A 14,177-nucleotide genomic window follows, 5' to 3' on the forward strand; every position below is an offset into this window, starting at 1 on the left:
GACTTAAAATTTATTTTTGTTATTTTTGTAAACTTTAAATGTCATTCAGTACTAGTTTATTTTATATCATTTGTTGTTTCGTAACATCTTTTATTTCTGGTGTCGTATTTTAGTTTGAACCAAATGAAAAACTCTAGTGTTTTAAATGGGATACCATGTACAATTCCAAATTGTTTGATTTTGTTTTAACCTTAAAAGTATACTGAAGATCCATCATACTCGCTTCGTATTGAAGAGTGATGTTGTCAGGGGGGCCCGGTAGTGTAATATTTAAAACACTGCTTCTAACCACTGCATAGGGAGGCCATGGAGACTCTTTTAACACAGAAAGAATTTTTAAACAAATTTACTTTGATTGCGAATTGTCTTTTGCACAACAGTGTACCTTTCCCTCTATTTTGACTGGAAGAACTGAGGAAAAAAATAAGTTAGCGAGCTCTGGTGGATTGATCATTTGGTCTGCCATCAGTGTAATGTCCGGGGAACATCTAAACAAAGTTGACAGAATGCAGATCATATTTCACACGAATCATTTGAAAGGTCTTTTACAAATGTCTAAACTTTTTAACATCTCCAGCTGTGGAGAAATAGTGAAGAAGACATCTATTAGAGGTTGGTGAACACTCATCCCGTTTTTCATTCCAGATTCTTGTTGGTCTTCTCAGAAGGTTGAACACGCACCAAAAGTCTTATTCTTCTTGCGTGAGTCTGAGAACGAGAAAAATATCAAATGCGTCGTACAGACAGTGGAAATGATCGATCGATCAATTGACTAATTGATTGATTTTTGTAAAAAAAAAAAAAAAAACTTCCTATCGCAAGGACTTCCAGCCAAGTCAACGTCCGAGAATAGAACGCCCAAGAAAGTCGCCGACAAATTCTTTGTAAGGCCTCACCTAAAGGTATATTAGACTTCAAATGGACATCGATTTCCCAGAAACCTTAGCGACACACGTAAATGTGCTGATAACGGCTGGGGAAGCTGAGAATCTGCTTTGAACGACTGTTGTCAATCGCCTTCACTTCTTTCTGTGAGACAGACAACTCCGAAGCTGTATTGAGAAGTCAGCCAGGGCCATCCACAGATGTCAAATTGATGACGACCCGAGAAAAGTAAGTTAAAAGTCTTGGTGAAAATGTAACTAGTCTATGGTATGGCCAAATAAAACCTCACTAGACTTGTCCAGAAAAAAAAAACTGTTGTATTTGCTTCACTAAGCATTACAGAAAACTGTTGTCCCTTTGATGTCTTTGTCACAAGCTAAGGGTTTGTTTGTAAGAGCTAGACAAGACTGTTGAATTTACAAAGTAGGCAAGATGGTAAAATCTCGAGTGTTGTGCTTGTTAGTGAAGCAAAGAGAGAAAAGAAGAAAAACAAACAAATAAACAAATTAAAAAAAAAAACAGCAAAAAAAACCCTGTAAGAGACGAGTTGCAATGTCGGCTGGTCCTGCTTTCTCGTCTCTGTTTTTGTCCTTGCTCGTGTAATACACTCCGTCAGACCTGAGAAGCACTGCTCGCTGCTGATGCTATCACAAATTAATTCTTTACAAAAACTCCAGTCTCATCAGAAATGGAAATGGACATGCTCTGGGCGATAACATCTGAAAGGAGCCATAGCATATAATTTCTCTTCTGCTTCACTAACTTGCTGGCTGCCTCGTAGAGAGCAGTCACTTCGGAAAGTCTTTAACAATTTCCATTCACAGTATTTTTAAATTATAAATAAAAAAATGAAACGAGAGTAAACAGAAAAATAGAAGCAAACATCTAAAAACTTTTTTGAAAAGGTAGGTCTACCTATTTTTATTAAACCGGTTTAAATTACACAAGCATCTCCAATCTATAACAACAGCTTCTTCATCCTCCCATCCTTCTTTGTCTCCCTTTCCCTCTGCCTGGGAGGTTAGTCATAATTGAGTCTCTCATATTTATGCACCGTCTCACGCCGCTGAAATGTAGACAGCCTCAGTACTCTGGAGTTATACCCCTTTAAAGGAAGCCGTTGCTGGAAGTTCACTAATCGCAACCTCACGCAGCAACAACCCAAGTCTCGCGGTGTTTGGCTTCGGCGTGGTGGGTCTCGCGAGAACACAGCTCCTCTCTCGCCATGAATGGTTCATTTAGACTGATGTCTGGCTAATCAATGCTTCGTGGAGAAACGCCGGCCACTTTTTTTTTTAGAGGAGGATCGGGACAAAGAAGTTGAGAAGCGTGCAGTTATGGCTCTACCATGATCTAACCTCTGACCTCGTCAGTCATCTGGGACGCGAGACGTTCTTTGACCTCATCTCTTCTGATCTGCGGGAAAAATTCCCTGGTCTTTGAAGCCAGCTTAAAACTACCAGAGAGAAAGAAAATAGAGAGAAAGTGGAGGAATGGAACGATATTTCCACCGGTTATTAATATCTGGCCACATGAGTCTATCTTAGGGAATAGGATGCTAAAAACCGAAAGGGGACACACAGTGTTTGGATAGTTTATGTGAGCATGCTCTCAGCTGATTGTCAACGACTGTAGGTTTATTTAGTCTTGCTGATGGAAATCTCCCTCTGCCATCATGGTGAATTATATATCATTTATTAAAATAAGACGAGCAAAATGTATAGTAATGGTCCCCCTCTTCCTTCCACGCATTAGACTTGGTGAACCACTTACAGTCCTCAGAATACAAGGACTGGCTGGGAGTGCGAGGTGTAAAGGTGAGTATAAAGCAAAGAAAAAAAATATAGAGCAGTCACAGTGCTCACGAACTCGAGGCGGGAAGTGGTGAGGTGTGTTCAATGGCCATAGAGACGTCACACTGCACTGCGCATGTCTGTCAGGTCCGCCTATCGCAACAATAAGATACCTGCAAGCTGCATCTTAAGCTGAGAAAATGAATGAAGCAGCTGCAGAGAAGAGAGCAGAGAGAAAATCCATGACTGGAGTGCAGGTCTGGAACTGGCTGGATCCATGACCACCATCCGGCCTCACGCTCTGCTGCACAAGGGGGATGGACAGATGGGTGCACTAAGCTCCTGTAGGCTGGGTTTACTGTTTACAGCTAAAACTTGCACAAAACTCAGCTGTCACACATGGTCAACACACTGAATATTGCACAGCAATGTGTCTGTAAAGACAGTCTCCACCTTCCCCAATAAATTGTTGCTTTTTATTGCACCGTGAGTCGAAAACAGCGCTCAGAAAAATCTTTTATTTTTACTTATTTTTTAATTTGCTTCCCTCCCTTCACTTCCTTTTATTTCTCTCACGAGGACTGCTTAGCTCAACAAATCTGACAATATCCGGGTTAAATAGGATATAAATATAATGCAATTTTCTTAATGTGTTGAGAAGCTAAGCGTACTATTAATTCCTGTAAATAAAACATTTTCCCAATATTTAAAGCGTATAGGAGATACAGCGAAGAGTTAGATAAGGACAGGAAAGAGCGAGCAGAAGACAAAGAGAAGAAGAGAGACAGAGATAGTGATAAATTGAATTTGATGCAAACGTCTTCATCGATGAAGCCATCAGCGTTGCTGAGTCGCTGGAGCTGTTGCTGTTGCCCTGCATGTCTGGTGTTGTCTTGCACATCAATGGCGGCATTCAGGTCATCGATGCTCGGCAGAGGTAGGCATTAACAGCACAAACGACAGCTGTGGAGCACTGCCAACACACAAAATCGACAAACCATTGCAAGATCCTTCACTACCGCCACGATCTTCACGTGCTGCAACAGTGGAGGACGACTGATGATAATTTCTAACTGATCGCTCTCTTTTTTTGTGTTTCAGTTAGAAAGATCAGTTATGTCCTGCAATCCGCTGGAGTAAAATATAAAAATAAAAGTTTATGAACTGTTCTCATTACAATATCTGTTATCGTTTTTATCGAACTGCAAGGACGGAGAAAGGGTTGACATTGTCTGTAGCTGAAACAGGCATGACCAGACGAAAAGTTTTCAATTTATTTTGTTCCCTAAATTCGATTTAATCAGATGTGAAAAGAGAAGATGTGTTTGCAAAGCTGTGAGGTGAGGTACAAGGCTTTATTGGCCTTCCTGTTCGTGCTGGGAATGTTTTTTATATGTTTCCAACATCTTAACCCTCAAGGCCCATTTTACAATCCACTGCCGGCCTATAGTAACCTCATAAAAGGCAGCCCAGCGAGGAGACTGAACAAAATTAGTCATAAAGCGAGTGGTGAAGGGAGATGAGGGCTTTGGCGGTTAAAGGGAAAAAAATCCTTTGAATTGAATGAAGAACAGGGAGAGTAACTCTCTTTGCAATTTCCACAGCATCCTCCCTTAGGGCGTGCATATCCAGATTTGCAGGCCGGACACCCTTGACGTAAATTCAATAGGCGATTGCACAGGCTGACGAGGGCTGTCCGTGGAGATTGAGATCAATAACCTATTGAATTATTTGATTGACTGATCGTAGTGGCAGATGAAGGACTTTATAGTTTCCATGGTATTGCTCCTCCGTAGTCGACATTTGTCTGGCATCGCTTCTGAGCCTTGCTATTGATACGACCTTAATGATTTATTTCGAATAGGGTAGCCATTATTGTGATATTGATAGATTCGACTTTAAAGTCATTTTGAATGGTATTTACAATTCTCCTGCTCCTGTTTTGGTTTGAGATATCAACGATGTTTCAAGTCCTTGTTTAAAGAGAGATATAAAGTTATATGATCGCTAATCCATTCATCGCTAACCAAGAGGTAATACTAACTCTCGTCTGTTGCCGTTAATTATTGGTAGTGATGGCTACTCCTTTATCTGATGACATCACATTGTTTTTTCCTGGTCCTTTGGTCAAACGTATTCACACCACTGATGTCTACTTCAAGAACTCCAACAGTCTTCTAACTGAGGACTACAGCTCCCATTAAACCAGACTTTATGTATTGCCGTCTGCACTGGGAGGCGGCCATTCTTCTTGTAACACCATGGACAAGCTTTATTGTGTAGTCGCCGTTGATGGAGTTTATTGAGTTGCTTTCCTCACAATTTTCACATCAGACCCATGATTGTCTGTTTAGAAAAGCAAACGCAGGACCGATTGCCCTCTACGGTTGGGATTGTAAATTGAGTTTTAAGTGAGTCATTCTTTCACCTTCACTTCAATTTCTTTAATAATTAATGAAATATTAATTCTTGGTTCATCTCAAATAAATAACACAACATAGGAATCGTAGGTGAGCTGTAAACACTATCACGCATATGGCACACAGTACAAAGTGTACATCCACTGAAACATTAATTATATCTTCGCCAGGTAGTAATTTTTAACATTGTTAGTGATTGTTTAAATAATAACACAAAACAAAATGAAGTAGTTCCTTAATTTCTCCCGGTCATAAAACAAACTTTCTGTGAATACCTATTGGTATAATTGTGCCATTGGTTACAGCACGAGAAGTAGGAGAACAAATATCCTCGATATACAAAAGATCGTGTCTGGTGAAGCTTTTTAAAATAATTGAATGTAAAGTATCTACATCTTTGTCAACACACGTCAATCGTCCTCTTGGTAAATATCCGTTTTGTCAGCGAGTCTTTATCAATAAAGCTCTTGCTGTAAATTGTAGAATGGGAGTTATGAGAGGATAAACAGGATGTTTTGTTTGGCACACACCCTGTGATTATTGTCAATCTCAAGCCCCAACAATATTATTGTTATTTCGCCTTGTCTATTGATGGAGATGATCATATCACTAAGTCTGTAAAGCACAGGTCCAACATTGAAATGTCTGAATAGTGTTCACCCTTCTGTCGTCGACCGAAACATTGTTGTACGACTCATGGCCGTGATTTTCTAGGAGCACAGTCGTATATGCAGTTCATTGTTATGTAGCAATGTTACTGTACCTCCTACATACACGACGTACCTACATATCCATTATACACACAAAGTTCTCTCGTATACACGCACTCACATATGCACGGACACACACATAAACACATACACACCTATTCATTCAAAAACGATGTTTAGCATCTTAAACCTGTTTGCATGTTCTACAAATTTCCTGCAATTTCTCACGCAAGGATGTCATTTGTCTTTATCTCTGTCGACATTATGCTGATACCGAAATTCGCTCCCTCTTAACGGTGTCTGGAGACAGTTATGTGGTGGTGGACATGTCTTATTGGGCAGGGCAGCTAGTGACTGCAGCCCACCCTCCAGGACTGCATCAGGTCCCCAGATAGCCGAGGATGCTGAGGAGATGGTAATGGACATTAAGCAGCTGCAGGCGGAGGAAGGTCAAGTTTAGGAAGCGGTTCTCGTAACCGTCAAAGTGCTGAGTCGCCTTACTCGAGTCTTTTCATATTATTCCTCGGTGAAGAGAAACAGATGGGGGCAGGCAGGTATTTACAGACCTGCAGCAAAAAGATGCGTGTGTAAATAAGAGAGAGAAAAAAAAGAGACAACCAAGAAAAACAATAACGAAAAGACAATCAACTAAAGAAAAAGGCCAAAGAAAGGAAGAAAAAAATAACACAAGGAATGCTGAGTAAATAAAATGTAAAGGAAAAATAGAAGAAATAAATAAGGATGCAGGAATAAGGAAAGAAAAAAAAACAAACTAACGAATAAATGAATGAACGAAAGGAGAAAGAAAATATGCACGAAAAGCCAAAGTAATTGTATGACAAAAAAAAAAAAATGAGCAATTATATATACGACTAAAGAAAGAAGGAAAGAGGGAAAGAAAGAAAGAAAAAAGGAAGAAAGAAACGTTCGACTTAATTTCCCTCTTAGGCAGGTAAATTTAGAGATGCAGAATTTCATCACAAAAGGAAAACCTCGTGCAACGAGTTCACAAGCGATCAGACAGCTCTAGCAACTCCTCCCACTGAAAAAATGCGTTTGTGCGTGCATGTGCGTGTGGGTGTGCGTGTGCGTGTGCATAAAAGTGCATGTCACCAAGATTGCCCACATTTTTTTTATTTTATAACTTTCGCTTGACGCTGAGTTTGAATGCCACCGATGCCACTTTTGTGACACGATTTTTCGCTCGGGCGAATAATTGAGTGATCTCTATCAGCTCTCCTCCAGCCCAGACGCAGACGGATTGCCAACACGATCGAAGAGGCGGGCATGACTATTTGCGCATGCGTGTAGCGCATCAGTCCACCAGGGTGGCCAATTTGCGGCGACTTTTTCCACCTCAACAGCCATGGTGTAGTAAAACTGTTTCCCATTTACCGCCAGCCTGCTCTACAGATCATCTACTTCGTGTATGAACACAGGCTGCCTTCAATTCTAGCAAATTCCACTTCTTTTCAAAATCATATCAAAAATAAAAGTGAACTCTCTCTCTCTCTCATATATATATAAATAAATATAAGATATGTAATACAAAATCATATCAAATAAAACTGAACTCTTTCTCTCTCTCTGTCTCTCTCTCTTATATATATATATGTTAGAGGTATAATAATTTTCTTTGCCAATTGTTTTGAAAGACCACACACTTCCATTCATTAATTACAGAAACATGATCAGTTCAGCTAGCTTCTTATGTTTGTACAGGTTATGATTTATTCCGGATTTCTCTAGGAACATTTATAATGCAATAGTTTTTTTTTAATTTATGAGAGCAATTACAGGTAAGATATAAATATAAGATTAATTATGTTAGCAGATCCTATGTGTGCAATTATGTCTTTTGGGAGTACTTTAAATGAAAACCATATTTATTAAAACAGTGTTTAATACTGTATACCCTTTAATGGGTCTAGTTTTTGAACATTACATTCTTTTTCAGAATCAATATATGATTAAAATGTATTTGTTCTTCCAAGACTTTCTCTGACATTCTGGCCTAAGTACAGGAAGGTTCATATGTATTCCACGTGTCATTGCAGATGCTATTTGTTATGTATGGAGCTCTACAAGTCTGGACAATAATTAATTTTATTAACAGCCTAAGATTAAATTTTGACCAAAATATACTTTATTAGTATTTAATAACAATAAACAGTTTGATCAATGATAGAGCTTTGTGTACTGATTCTGTTTACAAAGCCCAGATATCCATTGTGTAAAGTATTTTCTGCTAATTCCATCAAGTTTGATAAATTATTTGAGTTTGTAATGTCAATAAGTAATAACTCTTTTCTTCTGTTACTTTGAAAGTAACCACATTCTGAAGATCTAGTGAGAAGGAGTTCAAAACTTTCTCTCTCTGTCTCTGTCTCCAAAAAATCTTCCGTTAGCCATTCAGTTCCGGGAAAATTTTTATGTCTTAATGTATTTCCTGTCTCTTGTAAATTTGTTTCTTTTTCAAAGCCGTCTGCCCTATATATAGACAGTCTGTGAACCTCGGTAACTAGATTCTCTCTTTCAGAGTGATCTACTGCTCTATGTCTGAAATAGTTTTGCCTCCTTATTTAATAAGAGTCTAAAGTACAAACTCCACATTCTTTAGTAAGTTTTACAGTTCTTTTGTTAATGTAGTTTTTTTCTAAAGGTCAAAATGTATTATCACATATTTTTCTCACCTGGTAACCACTTAGCATAACAGAACTTCAACCATCTTTTAATTTCTAATAAGTCTTAGTTATGCAGCATATATTTTTACAATTTTGTAGTTAAGATTCTGTATTGAACTTATGTAGTTATTGTACTGAAGGGAAGACCTGATGTATTTTGTATTTAAAGAATTAATGTCATATAGAAACTGAATTTCCATCATAAATTGTTTCGAACTGTGTTATCTTCAAATTAAAGAAAAAGTTCAATCATTGCATCACCCTCATCTCCCTTGATTTCCTATGTCAGTTCTGTGTATACAAGTGTAAGCTCGTATTTCTACTTCTTGGGACAAACACTCAAACTAACAATAATTAGAAATCAACAGAATAAATAAAAATGTGAATAAATAAAACGTACTCAGTAATGTTTATTTATTTATTATTATTACTGTTTATGAGATTTAATGTCCGCTGGGAATTCGTAACTAAATAATTAAGTAAATATACTTAGTAAGATACTATTTGAAAAAAATTAGTGGACATATAAAATTGGAAATGAAGCATAAATAAGTATAATTAAATAATACCAAAAAACTGAAGGCACACACATGTGTAGACACTGGATGCATTAGTTACTACGGTCTCATCTCACATAAAAAGATAAATTAAAGACACATTGTGAAATATGTTCTCACATGTCTTCAAAATAAATAAATGTCTAACGGATAGAAGAATGACACACACGGTGTAAGTTGATTTGTAATATAAAGCTGCATCATTAAATTGCCTAGTTTATCGCCACAATCAGCTTTGCATTGACTGATCATTTGTCTCCCGATTGACTTGTATGTTTACTTTCTTTCTGAATGTGACACTTGACTAGTCATCTACATTACCTTGATGAGATATCGCCTTACCTGCAGACTGAAGGTGATACCCGCCATCGCTCCTCGCATCGTCGGGCAGAAATGAAGTGAAGGCTGTCGCTTCTCGTTGCAGTTCAATTTGTCTCACGTGGTCACTGGACGCCGCAAATTTCACCAGTTGAACAGTTTAAGCACTCACACTTTTTAAATCCTTCTTCTCTTTTTGAGGATCATCAATTTTATTACCTACTGAGCTGTGAGCGACGTTGTTTTTCACTAATGTCAATGAAACCATTCCGGATGAAAGGACGTGCTGATAATCGAATAGTTTTTTGGGATTGCGAAATGTGAGAAGGAATAACCTTCAAACGAGAGAAAACAAATTGCTTTGGAAGACCGAAGAGAATTCTGATCGAAGCCGACAGTTCGCAGCGTTCTTCTTCTTAAAATTGAAAGTTTCTCTCTCCTCGTATTAAGTAATGCATCGCTAGCACTATAGTTGAACTTTGTAGAATAAGTTCATGTTATAATAATTGAATATTATTTGATGTATGTCTTCATCTACTAGCAGAGAATAATAAACGAGAAATATTGGAAACAGGGGGATGTGTACAAAGTAATAGCAACGCAACTGGTAACTTTGTCTTACTGACATTTTTATTGTTTCCCATCCCATATTTTTTCTGTTTCGCACTTTCTTCATTACAAACACACACACATATATATATATACCAAAACCTGATACACATATGCATACATACACACAACACACACTGACACACAACAGATGGTGAGAAGTGCTCATCCTAATGTAACACGTCCGTAGAACGAAGTCTTTAGCAGTCAGGAGAACAAAGGAGGGAAGGCGGGTAGGACAGAAGACAACCTGGAGATCAACGACCATGAGAGTGTACGGTCGTTGGTCCTCGCGGGACCAGAATCCAGTTTTTACAGGACCTTTACCGAAAACAGGAAGTCTGGCATCCGACATTAAGCGACGCCAGGATGTAGCCAGGCCACTGAAATCGAATACTAAGGTCAGAGGTTAACATGTGGGCAGTGAATGCATTGGCTAATGTGCACCACTACCATTACCACTACCACTACCACTACCAAACATGTATGCACAAGTTACTAAATTGTTGTGATACTCTCGTCAGAGCCAAACAACGGTTCCACGAACACACACACACAAACACGCGCACTATCGTCTGATTTGTTGAATCACAGATCATCCTTCATCCCTTTAAACAATGCATTGATATATGTTTTTAGGTTCAACAAAGTCGTCAATGTTCCTCAAGATTCTCATTTGCTTTAAAAAAAAATCATCGAAGGAAAAATCCAGTCGAACTTTGTAAAAGTTTGGAGTTAAATTGACCACAAAAGCAAACAGAATTCGACAAAATAGCCTAGTGGAATATTTATTACACAGAATGAAAAATTCAGTACACCGTGGAAGGAGACAATTTGGAAATGTTGAAAGATTTACGAGGCGCCATAATTGCGGTCCACGTCGGCGTCCTTTTTACTTCCTGTCGCCGCAGCCACTTCCTGTTTAAAATTAGTTTCAAGACTTCATTGCATTGGCCCATTGGGCGCAAAACACAAAGCAGGCTTCCTTTCAATTACCAAACCTTAGAGAGGGGAACACCTTTTCTAGCAATTTCTCGAAAGATGGAGTGACCCAGTTTAGGTTTAGTGATGTTCGCATTTGACATCTTTTGAATTTCTTTTACCTGCTTTCTTCATATTCCACAATTACAATTCCACAATTACACCATTTCAAACTTATTTCTTCTCCTGTTTGCAAATTTTCTCAATTTAATTATATTTTTTTACTTTTTTGAGCTCTTTTCATACTGTCAAAATTGAATCATCAAGCTGAAGATTAAAGACGTATTACCTGATAATTAAAATATTATGATAATATTTAACCAGAAAAATGTCAATTTTTTTAGCTTTCTAATATCTTTATGTGTGTAAGCATGTGCAGTCGTACTCGTCGGTAAGATGAGGAATAATAATAATGGAAAATCAAGTCAATAACAATGGTAATTAAGAACAGTAATTAGCAGAAGGTAAACAAGGAAAAGAGACAAATCAGGTAGGCAATGAGTGTAACATTAATAATATCGGCATCACTCAATTCGAACTTCCTGTCTTCGATATCACCACCACTTGTCTACTTACAGACCTAATTATCTCTTTCCTATTTAATCGCTTTCAACAACTCTGAGGACGACTATAGTTAATCTTTGTTTGAAACCCATTTTTGTTGGCCATCGATTACATCAGACTGCTCTTCTTTGTGTTCAAACTCTCTCAGACATTTAAATGATAAGTCAGCATATACGGGGATGCAGACAACTCCCAAAGCACAAGACGAGACTTCGCCGCCATCGGGTGGCCAACGAAAGTGGAATTGAATGTAGAAGTGTTTGCTGCTCTGCCCGATGGTCTCTCGTCTGCCTCACGCATTGGAGACTTCCTTCTCCATCATCGCCAGTTCAGTTTTTTAACGAACCCATTCCATGCAATCGGCATTGTAGCAGAACCAAAAGTCATTTATAGATTTCTGTCGACAAAAGCCTCGGGACTACCTTTCTTGGGAAATCTTTTTGTTGCAGTATGCAATAAGGATCAGATGATTCTTTTTACCAAAGTTTACTTCGTTATTGACCATTGGAGACCAAAAAACCCCCAAAATATATTTCAAATTTAGAAAAGATATAATGCATCGGGTCGATACAGGGTCGATACAGTTCACAGATACCGGATCTGAATAAAGACTGATATTTTAGGTCAATGATCAACACAAGCTTGATTATATAAAAATGTTAATGGCAGATAATCTATTCTGCACCTGAAGCAAAATCGTTAACAAATCAGCCAGTAAACTTAGCTTACTTATTTTTTCTTACAAAAAAGTAAATGAAAAGACAAAACCAAATGCCCAGAGTAGATGACATGAAATACATTGACTGGCTGAAGCAATGATGTAATATAAAATCTGTTAATTTAATTTTACTAAATATACTTCACACATGAGGACGATGTCTGATGGATTGTCCTAATGGAACAAAATCGTCACTGCCAACAATTTTCATTCATTATCTCATCGGAGATCACATTTAGAGTCAATTATAATGGCGGTCAGAAAGAGGACGTGAAACCCTCGTCACCTTGACACATGCTTTACCTTGAGTTAGAGTGATGTCCCTTGTCTAATAGGCCAATGGTGACAGCTCTGCCTGTTTTTGTCTCTACATTGTGGGTGTGGAGCGATTTGGCTGTCAGTGATGGATGTTCGTGTTTGCTTTAAGTTCGTCTGCCTGCTGACTTTTTCTGTTTCTCTGGTCTGTTCCTGCGAACAGATCCGAGGGATCTATGTCCCTGGCGTTCTTTCTGTCTTCTTATTGGCTGACATCATTTGAGTGCACAGCCACACTATTCAGTCGACATTGAATGAGTTGCGGTAACGAAGAATTTCTATTATTTGTTATTTCTGACATTACCGGTGAATTATTCTAATGCAAACCGTCTTTTCTGTTTTTGAAATGCTTTACGTTTTAGCAAATTTACGATTGCGACATGAAACCTTTCATTTTGCTGTGCATTATTATTGTCTGGGGCTGAAAATAATTTAAAGCTGGTTATCAAACTGCCATCATCATCATCATCTTCATCATCATCGTCATCGTCGTCGTTGTCGTCGATTTTAGATGAGGTGGTAAGTTGGATCCATAAAGTATCACCAAAGTAAACTTGAGCCCCTCTCCTCTATTTAAACAAGCTATGGCCAGACAAGAAACCCTCCCATGACATTTTTTTTTGAAGACTTCTTACCCAGCCGAAGGACCAACAGCGAATATCTGACCGGGCTCTTCCGTCCTTTACTCCTGATCGTCTAGCTCCCCATCCCTCCATCCTCCACCCCCGTCATATCTTTTGCCCATTGACTCCTTGCTCGGTGAATGACGGGTCCCTCCCTCCAGACTTGGTCCTACCCCTCTTGTCCTTACATCTCTCAGACACTGCGCATTGTCAGTCTCGCACTCCAGCGGGCCAGAGACACTTGTCCAACTGGCTCCCATGTCATCTCGGGGACATCGATAGAACATGCTGGAAATTCCCCACCCCAACCCAGCCCAACCTTTTTGAATGCTAGTCCAAGGAATTTAAGAAAAAAAAAGGATTTCCAAGACCTCGGTGCATTGGATCCTAGAACGTCTCACACCTCTCCTATTTTACTTAAAAAAATTTTTTTTACGAGAGATGTTAAAGGGAAGGAACTGCTGGCACTTACCTCAATGGCGACGCTCTTTTGTCAAGTTATCTGCGGTGATGGCGGCGGTCGAAAGAAATTGCTCCCCCCGCAGTCTATTGCCGTCAACTCGCTGGTTACTAGTCCTTTAGGTTCCCCCAACAGCATCATCGATTGTGACCTCTCCTCTCTCCACTTTCATCCATTGTACCTCTCCTCCACTCCTCCACCTCTCCCACGCTTGACCTTTACCCACCTTGGCCGATGCAGCGCCAAGTGTCGAGTTGCTGTCACTTTTCAGACTTGCAGCATCTTGCTTCATTCAGAAATGTCAACGACATCCCCTTCCCCACTCAAGCCATCCCATACCCATCCCCCTTAAAATCCCGGTAACTCTATCGAGTCGGACCTCCTGGCGAGACAAGGGGTTACAGTTCTTGCTGTCAGCGCGTTTCCCGCTCTTGTCTCTCTCCTCAGCGAATACATTGTCCAAGCGGCCAGCCTTGCAATTCTTGTGTACTTAGTGAATTGATTCTTCTGCGCCTCCTGCACCATCAGCAGGGAAGCCGG

Source organism: Pomacea canaliculata, linkage group LG6, assembly GCF_003073045.1.
Source record: "Pomacea canaliculata isolate SZHN2017 linkage group LG6, ASM307304v1, whole genome shotgun sequence".
NCBI lineage: Eukaryota > Metazoa > Mollusca > Gastropoda > Architaenioglossa > Ampullariidae > Pomacea > Pomacea canaliculata.